Below are 9,916 nucleotides of genomic sequence, written 5' to 3' on the forward strand. Positions count from 1 at the left end.
AAGTCTTCCGACCTATGGCAGCAGGGGTGGTTTTATGTCAATGAGCCGCGGGGCTCCAAGTGGGCGGCTACGCCTGCGTTCTGACCCGGCCCTCCAATTCAGCTTGCCTCATGGATCAATAGGGGACTGGACTGGGGATCCATCAATGAAATGCAGACTCTGCAAGGTCGCATCCGAAGTGTTACCGAGAAGGGCATCGGTCTTGTGAACGTCGTTCAAGTAATGCTAGTCCGCCGGACCCTGCCATGTCAGCGGCGGCCTCTCCATATGTGGGAGTTTAGTCCCGAAGGACGAAGGACTCTTCAGCACTTCCTCGGCACCACGCACGAGGGAATGTGGAAATTATATTTCAGGGAACGAGAGCAATGACCGGACACCACCGAAGATGTTGGCCTCGACTGCAATCATCCGGATACCGCGGTAAGTATTTGATATCCGCACTCCCTTTATTCGAGTATCTCTTGGTAAGATATTGAACAATCTGTCCCTTCACAGGACTGGATAAAGAAAGCGCCCCTTCCAGAAGACTCTGCGAACACCCTACTAACGAGGATGCTGACTCCGACACCATACCAGGTGTCTGCGGAGGAGGGCGAGAACAGGGAGGCCGGAGGTGGTATCTGCCCCAAGGATAAATCAGACGCTGTGTTCGGGGAAACCGAAACCCTCCTGCCCGAGGGCAAAGGTGCAGAGGAGGCCTTCCATGGCAAGAAGAGGGTCGCTCCTGAAGGTCAGGAGGGGAAACCTTCCAAGAAAGGGAAAACGCCATCGACGGGTGGCTTGGGCCGAGCAAGCGATGTTGACGTGGAGCTTTATGACGAGGATAAACCTCTGGCCAAACCGTAAGTGCAACAGGGTACTTTAGCCATACCTCTTTCCTTTCTTATTACTGAAGTAATCCTCCGATATACGTGTGTCCTCGCAGGTTAACGCCTGGGGTTTCCCAATCGTCCTCCTCCTCGGGAGACCTTCTTCCAGAGATGACGGAGAGTGACACGCCTTCTCCGGCCCCCTCGCCCAATAGGGCGGATGATTCTGAGGTATCGTCCCGGGGGGCTCCTCCTGGTCGGCAAGCAGTGCAGGAAACAAAGAGGGCATTACCCGAAGGTGGTGCCTCTGTCACTCAGGGTTCGAGAATCAAGCATGGCGGCCCCTCCCTATCCGGTTTAGAGCCGGAGATGATCCCGGGGGGTGGGCGGATTCCTTCAAAGGAATACCGTACTCCGACGGTGGCTTCCGAGGACCCAGAAGCGCCGAAAATGCTGACGGACATGTTGCGACAAGCGTCCGTTTCGGAGGAACACCGTGACTTGATGGTTACGGTGGTCGAAAAGGTTCTATCCGCGAAGAGCGTGTTGAATGAAGCCTTCACGAGCCTCCTAAGGGGTTTTGAGGTTTGTGATGTAGTTTTGCCAATTGAATAATATTGACAGAATGCACCTGTTGTATATGCAGTAGCCCCTGAGACTTGGATTGCCTTCCGACGGAAGCGATCGGAGGATCAAAAAGATATGCTCAGTTGCTAACCTTAATTTAACTTGGAATACAGGCTGCCTCCCCTCCTGCGGCTACCCGAAATACGAAAGTGGCCGAACTGCAGTGAAAACTGGATATTGCGGAAGATGACATTGCATTGATCAACAGGCGTCTTGACGACTCGCAAGGTATATATGTCGAGCATTCCTTACACCAATGTGCTTGTAATGTAGGCCTAACACTGAAAAGGGTTTATATGAAATGTGCATGATTGCAGATGGTGCTGCCGCCATTGAAGCTCTTCGGGCGGAGCTAGCCCAGGCCAAGGAGCAGGCCCGGCGTAGTGATCCGGCTGCCGAGAAGGCATCGGCGGATCTAAGAGCCGAACAAGCAGCTCGGCGCTGAAGTGAGGAAAAAATATCCGCATTGGCGCTTGAATTGAAGAATACCGCCAGCCGCTGTGAATTCCTTGAGAAGGAGAATAAAGGCAAAATGGTTGAGCTTGTTAAGGCCGTACGAGAGGCGAGTGAGGCTCGGTCTTAATCTAGGGCAGCTCATGAAGAGATTCGGCAGGCTAAGGAGATAGCGGCTAGTAAGCCCTTTTTGCTTCAGACCAAGTTTGGCGATCCGGACTATGCTCAGCTAAACCAGGTCTGGAGTTCTCCGACTGAATTTTTTGACTTGCCGAAGAGTTCTTTCGATGCGGCACAATTTTACCATGCACAAGAGGGGTATGCAACGGAGAAGCTTTTTTGGTCACAATTCGGCGCGTCGAAGCGCCCTCTGTTGCTCAATGAACAGATGTCCCAGTGGGCCGAGCTTCATAGGCTATCTGGCGATGCCATGAAGAACGTCATAATCCGGTTGTGGCCAAGTGAGCCTATTCCGAGTAGTTATTTTGGCCTGGTGCGACGGCTTGTTGACGCGGTGCCACATATCGACGATGTGAAGCGGTCGGCGTGCATTGAGGGTGCACGGATGGCCTTTGCCCGAGTCAAAATATTTTGGGGAAAGATGAAGGCCATTGATGTTGCGGCGAGGAGTCCACCCAAGGGCCAGGACCGTAATGAGCCGGAGCACTATTTTGAAGACGTCTTAGATGCCGCCCGCTTGATAGAGGGTCAATGCTCGAAAGATATAATGTTCGAGTGATTTATATGATGTAACAGACAACTTTATTGTTAATCTATTTATATTTTGCTCAAAAGCTTGAATTCCTCCTCTGTGGCCGTTTTAGTGTAATCTGAAAGTTTTCCAGTCGTCGGCTTCAGCCCCCTCGTAGGAAGTACGGGGGTGTTCGGAAAAGCATTTAATCACTCTTTATCCAACGTCTTGGTCCATAAAGGAGGTGATAATGCGGCGAACCAGGCAATCAGACTATAGGGCATTAACACTTTCACTTAACCATAGGAGTTTTATGGTGGGGCTACGACATAGCCCCTGGTATGTATACGACGCATAGTGCCTTACATATGTTGATCTAAAAAAGATCCCTCATTTGACACGGAGAATCACTAAAGATTCGAATAAGTCGTCAAGTGGTTGACTAGCTCTCGCCGCATCATGACAGTCAGTTTTCGTCTTTCTCTACTGAGGTGCTCATCCGGTCTAGGCCAGGGCACAATCGCAGTAGTTCTCCCTTTACTACCCTAGCCGATAGAGTGGAACGTAGGGTAGCAAGCACAGGAGCCGGGCAACCCAGCTATTGACCAAAGACAATGATTCGGTGCTGATGCATATAAGGCCAAACTTGCGACGCCGAAGTACGCTATAGAGTTGTTCGGGCTTTTACTAGCGACTCGTTTGTTCCCATACCGCCCTTGGCCAGTTATGCCGAGGTGCGTCTTGTAAGGCAGCCGTTACGACCGGACTCATTATAGAAAGAGCATGAAAGATTAGTTCGGATAAAGTTTACTAGGACCGGAGCAATATGCCAATGATAAATATATATAAAGAGTAAAAACCACAACCCAGCTATTTGACATTCTCGGGGTTGGGAACAGAGGAGAAGGGCATGGTACAGGCTCAAAAGAAAGAGTGCGGTCTAAAAAAGCTTATTTTGGACCTCCTGTCGCACGTCTGCGCCGCCCGTCCTCAGGGAGGGGAATCCTTAATGGGAGTGGCCCCGTAGGTGAGTATGTGGATCCGAACATCGAGAGAGTCCGATGTAGATGTTGTCCTGATGGTCACCTGTTTTTAAGAAATGATACATAAAAATGAGGAAGACGGATAAGAACGTTACGGGGCTTCTTGCAGGGTTGTCCATATTGTGCTTCCGCCGATGCCCATGGTATCTTGAGTGCATAGTGATGTACGCGTGGTGTGAACTTTGCCAGTACAGTGGGTGGGTGGCGGAAGCCGAACTGCTATTTTCGTTCTAGGAGTGGTCGAACTTCAGAGGGAAAGTGTTTCTGGCCCCTGGTGTTCGGCTGTCGAGCTGATCCATCGTCTCTATCGCCTGGTGGCCTCCTCCCCTTGTGATCAGCGTTGAGCTTGCCTGCCTGCTTGAGGACCCAACAGTTTCTGTTGGTATGATTAGCTGGCCTATCAGGGTGACCGTGAATCTGACAAGGTCGGTCCAATATCCTGTCAAGGGTGGATGGTCCATCCTGGTTTGCCTTTAGTGGCTTCTTCCGTTTACCAGGCTTCGGATTGTGAAATTCGGCGTTCACCGTTGTGTCGCATGTATTACTGTGACAGTTGTGTTTGGTTTGTCATGGCTTACCGTTGCCGTCTCGAATTCTGGAAGTGCCCGGGTCGCTGGCATGGTTGCTTTTACGAGCGAGCCAGTTGTCTTCTCCCGCGCAAAAGTGAGTCATTAGAGCGGTAAGGGCTGTCATGGACTTGGGTCCTTCCTGGCCGAGGTGACGCGCTAGCCATTCATCCCGGACGCTGTGTTTGAAGGCTGCGAGGGCTTTTGCGTCCAGACAATCGACAATTTGGTTCTTTTTGGCTAAGAACCTAGTCCACAGCTCCGTGACTGACTCGCCGGGCTTCTGGACAATACGACTTAAGTCATCGGCATCTAGAGGCCGGACATATGTTCCTTGGAAGTTGTCTCAAAAGGCGTCTTCCAAGTCTTCCCAGCTACCAATAGAATTTTCTGGTAAACTGTTTGGCCAGTAGCGAGCTGGCCCCTTAAGCTTGAGAGGTATGTATTTGATGGCATGAAGGTCGTCTCCGCGAGCCATGTGAATATGGAGGAGGTAATCCTCAATCCATACCGCGGGATCTGTTGTTCCGTCGTATGATTCGATGTTAATGGGTTTGAACCCGTCTGGGAATTCGTGCTCCATTACCTCGTCGGTGAAGAAGAGAGGGTGTGCGGATCCTCTATGTTGGGCCACACTGTGAAGCACCTCCGGCGGACTCCGCTTATGGAGTTCGGACCGGGCGTGGTCGGCTCTGTAGTGTCCGAATGGGTAACCATCATAGTCGGTCGGGGTGCATCTCCGTGATCTGTACATCGATCTCGTGCGCGCTGCTCTATCCTCCGGGTCTTGGTTGATGTCGCGAGTGTTTCCTTGAGCTGTTTTGCTCTTGATTTGACGGTCGGATGGGTTGGTATGTTGCTCCGTTTGGGCTGCTACTTTGTCTGGACCGAACTGTGGCCGGCCCGCCGCATTGTTCGATGGTGGTGTGGGCTCCAGCGCCCTGCCATCGTATTCAGGGAGCCACCTACCCTTTGGGTGGCTTTTGTCTGGGCTAGCAAGGCCGTATTCTTCGGCGGCCAAGACCTCAGTCCATCTATCATTGAGCAAATCTTGGCTTGCATGAGGTTGCAGCTGCTTCTTCCTTAGGCTCCTTGCAGTGGCTATAAGCCAGCGTTTGAAATGCTCCTGCTCGAGAGGTTCGTTAGGCATGATAAAATCCTCGTTGTCGAGGATCTCCTCTTCCTCAGAGGGTGGGAGATAATTGCTGTCCTCCGAGTCTCCATATGTGGCCTGTTCATCAGGGCTGTCTTGCCCGCTTTCCTGTTCCTCCTGTTCAGATTCTACCTCCACAGGGTCTTCATTGTCTACAGTGTTATCTTTTCTGGTGCTAGCAGTGTTTTCTCTTGGGCGATGTGGCTTGGAGCGGCGCCGTGGGCGCCGGTGTTCGGACTGTGTACCAGGAGGTTTATTCTCGATTGGATCCTCCTTGTCATCGTCGAGAGCGTTCTCGGGTGTGTCTATCATACACACGTCATACCAGGAAGTGGCCATCCCGTGTCTAGCGGGTAGAAGGCTCTAGCCCTGCCTCTCATCGTCGTCCATACCGGCGATGTCTTCGGAGCGGGGGTCAGGCGTGTTGGTTGGGTCCTCGACGGTGGCTATAAAGTGGGTGGCGGGTGGGGAGCAAAATTCTCCATCATCCGCCGTAAGTTCGAACCGAACATAGTTCGGCGACGAGCCATCTGCCAGGGATATGTTTTAATTGAGTTTAGTAGGTCGCCCATGGGCGAGTGTTGGAAGACACCTGCAGCGCTGAACTTGAAGATCGATAACCGATCGAGTTCGCTATCCGCAGGCTCGCCGGGTTCAGAACTCGACACCGGAGAAGAGTCCGGGGTTCCGTTGATGCAGATGCCGTACACAACGGAATCTGCGAGCGGCTCCAACGCCGCAGAATCGGTAGCCCCCGCGATGGGGTTTAGCTTCCCATCTTCGGGGGACTTGATCTACTCTGGATCTAAGGCCAGAGTTGCTCCAGGAGCTCTCTCCTGGATGCAGCCCGATGACAGGTTTAAGCCATGTCCGTCTGGGCGGCGGGGAGCGATTGCCGCGGTCTCGAATCCATCGAAGATCAAGTCTCCACGGATGTCCGCAACGTACTTCAAGCTTACGAATCTGACCAGATGGCCAGGGGCGTAGCTGTCGATCTGCTCTGGATGGCCAAGCGAGTTGGCCCACAGTACGAAGCCGCCGAACACGAAGATCTGTCCGGGGAGAAAGGTTTCTCCCTGGACAGCGTCATCATTGATGATTGAAGGGGCCATCAAACCTTTTGACGACGGCACAGTGGAACTCTCAATGAAAGCACCAATGTCGGTGTCAAAACCGACAGATCTCGGGTAGGGGGTCCCGAACTGTGCGTCTAGGAACGATGGTAACAGAAGACGGGGGACACGATGTTTACCCAGGTTCGGGACCTCTTTATGGAGGTAATACCCTACTTCCTGCTTGATTGATCTTGAAGAATATGAGTGTTACAAGAGTTGATATACCACGAGATCGTAATGGCTAAACCCTAAAAGCCTAGCCTATGAATATATGGTAATGAATGTGGCCTATCCGGACTATGCTCTCCGGTTTATATAGACACCGGAGAGATCTAGGGTTACATGGAGTCGGTTACATAAGAAGGAATCTTCATAGTTGGTCGCCTAGCTTGCCTTCCACGCCAAGGAAAGTCCAATCCGGACATGGGTATAGTCTTCGGCCTTCGTATCTTCACAGCCCATCAGTCCGGCCCAATGGATAACAGGCTGGACGCCCGAGGACCCCTTAGTCCTGGACTCCCTCAGGGGGCACGGGCCTTAAATGATGAGGCAGGGAACCGGGTCGTCGCTGATTGGAGTAGCGGGTCGGTCTCGATTCCCTGCGCCTCTGGTGACTGGATTGGTTAAACAGGGCGGCCGAGCCTCGGCCCGGGCCCTTTATAAGAAGGGAGGGGGATGGCACCCCTCAATCTTCCATCATTCATCTCCTTCCACCTTGGCTCCTTCCTTTCTTCTGTTATGGCGAGAGGGCGCGCCGGCACTCCGATGGCGGCGATGAGGGTCTCTACTCGATAGCGCGCCCCTCCTTCCCAAGAGCTCGTGGCGGCGGAGCCGGCCGCGAGTGGAAGGGGGAGGGGGCGAGGCCGAGGCCGCCGTGGCCCTCGGGGAAGAGGAGGACGGGGCGGCGCATCGGCCTCGCCTCCGCCAGTGGCCCCTCCCCCAATGTAGGGCCATGTCGGAGACCAGCCCCGCGAGTTATTCATCAGGCTGCACTGGCCAGTGCGCCATCGTTTTCGTCTCCCTACTCCGTTCGCTCGGGAGATGGAGCTCGACCCGCCACAGACTCTGAGGTTGCATATGAGGGGCTGCAGGAACGGTAGCACCCGGGTCGATGTCGACTTCCCCGCCCCTCACGTCATGTACCTTCGTCGTGGATGGAAGACCTTCGCTCATGCCCAGTGCCTGTTGGAGGGGCTCGTTCTCAACTTCAAATTAATGGAGAATGTCCTGCTCTCCGTCAAGGTCTTTGGGGACTTGGGAACTCGCCTAAAGTGCTGTGTGGAGAGCTCCTCCGATGATGAAGACTCCTCCTCAAGCGAGGGTGACGAGGAGGACAGCGACAGCGACGACGAGGGCGTCAGGCGGGAGGATGCCAACTCCGACTGACCGCGCCGACTTCCTCCCTCGGCCACGCGCCCTACCGAGGGTCTTCCTCGTCAAGCTCTCCATCGGCGCGTTCCCCATCGCCTCGTTTTTGCCTTCAGCTGGGAGGAAAAGGGCAAGAACGGGGATCACAGGGCACTTATCTTTTTTAGTTTCTAAGCCTGCGGGCACTTGTTAGATTTAAACCTTGTAATCCCGTTGCTCATGTTTGCATTCCGTACGAACTGTACCTGTTTGGAACATATTAATGAAAAAGGGTGTTTGCCGGGTTCTTTGTGCGTGAGCGAGGCCCATGCCAAGGAATGAATCCCTGTTATTTTTAAGATAAACATTGTCGCCCGGCAATAGGCCTTGCCGTCTTCCCACTTCATTGTACGACCATACTCACGCTTTCGGCGGAGGCGGGGGCGAAGTAGGATTAGGCCCTCCGTTTATTTCCTTGCCACCGCAACTTCAACCAAGTTCCGGCCCAGGGAATAGTTCTTGGGCACAGGAAAGGGGGAGCACGGTGGCCTAGGAATAAACGAGTTTTCATATGTCCCAATTCTATACGGAAATGCATAACAGGGGATAAAGGACTTATCTGAATTTGCAGCCCCCGGCGACCTTGGCTTGCCTTTGGATCTGCAGCCCCGGGCAACCTTGGCTTGTCGGGGGCGGGGCGTCGGTCTGCTCCCTTGCTTCCAACCAACTCAACAGAAATGTCCATGCTCCCTGCGAACCAAAAAGGACAGGAAGGAACAGAGAGACGCATACTTGACCTCTAAGCTAGGGGTTAGTCGCCGCTAAGCACTATCAACCCTAACAGAGAGAGAGAGAGAGAGAGAGAGAGAGACTCAACCTAGCATGCATGCTATAACTTAGGGCGCCGGCGCTTCATTTATTTATGCTCAGGGTCTGCGCCTGGCTTTGTACAAAGGGTTACATGCCTTATTGGCAAGGCTTGTACAAAATGTGGCTTGCCGGGAGGCCCGGCAACCGCGCCTCATGGGTAAAACTTACGAAGATGTTCGATGTTCCAGGAGTTACTCACTGGGATACCATCTTCGGTCTCCAGGCGGACTGCTCTAGGACTGGTGACTCGCATTACCCGATAAGGGCCTTCCCACTTTGGCGTCAACTTGTTGGAATTCTTGGCCGACTGAACGTGCCGAAGAACAAGGTCGCCTTCCTCAAGACTTCGGGCATGAACCTTGCGGCTATGGTAGCGGCGCAAGGCCTGCTCGTAGCGTGCAGCTCGCACAGTCGCCCGAGACGATCTTCCTCGAGGAGCGTCACGTCATCTTGCCGCAACTGCTCTTGCTCAAGCTTGTCATAAGCGAGCACTCGAGGTGACCCGTATGTGAGTTCCGTGAGGAGAACTGCTTCTGCCCCGTATACCAGGGCAAAGGGTGTCTGGCCGGTGGCTCGACTTGGCGTCGTTCTGATCGACCAAAGAGACGTCGGCAACTCATCAATCCAGTGCCTTCCACACTTGCGCAGCCTGTCAAAGGTCTTCGTCCTCAGGTCTCGCAGTACTTCAGCGTTTGCCCTCTCCGCCTGGCCGTTGCTCCGTGGGTGTGCCACCGAAGCGAAACAGACCGTCCTACCGAGGTCCTGGATGTATTGCATGAAGGTGCGGCTTGTGAACTGCGTGCCGTTGTCGGTGATGACCCTGTTTGGCACACCAAAACGGCAAACTAGCCCCTTGAAGATCTTGACAGCTGACTGTGTTGTCACCTTCCTCACTGCCTCCACTTCGGGCCACTTTGTGAACTTGTCGATTGCGACGTACAAGTACTCAAAGCCCCCGACAGCACGGGGGAAGGGGCCCAATATGTCGAGCCCCCAGACCGAAAATGGCCAGGAGAGAGGGATTGTTTGAAGGGCTTGGGCTGGTTGATGAAGCTTCTTTGAATGGAACTGACACGCTTCACACTTGGTTACTAGCGCAGCTGCATCCGCGAGGGCTGTGGGCCAGAAGAAACCTTGCCGGAATGCCTTGCGGGCAAGGGTCCTTGACCCTATGTGGGAGACACACATACCCCCATGTATCTCTGCCAACAGCTCCAGTCTGTCCTCTTAAGGAATGCATTT

Source organism: Aegilops tauschii, chromosome 4, assembly GCF_002575655.3.
Source record: "Aegilops tauschii subsp. strangulata cultivar AL8/78 chromosome 4, Aet v6.0, whole genome shotgun sequence".
Classification (NCBI taxonomy): Eukaryota; Viridiplantae; Streptophyta; class Magnoliopsida; order Poales; family Poaceae; genus Aegilops; species Aegilops tauschii.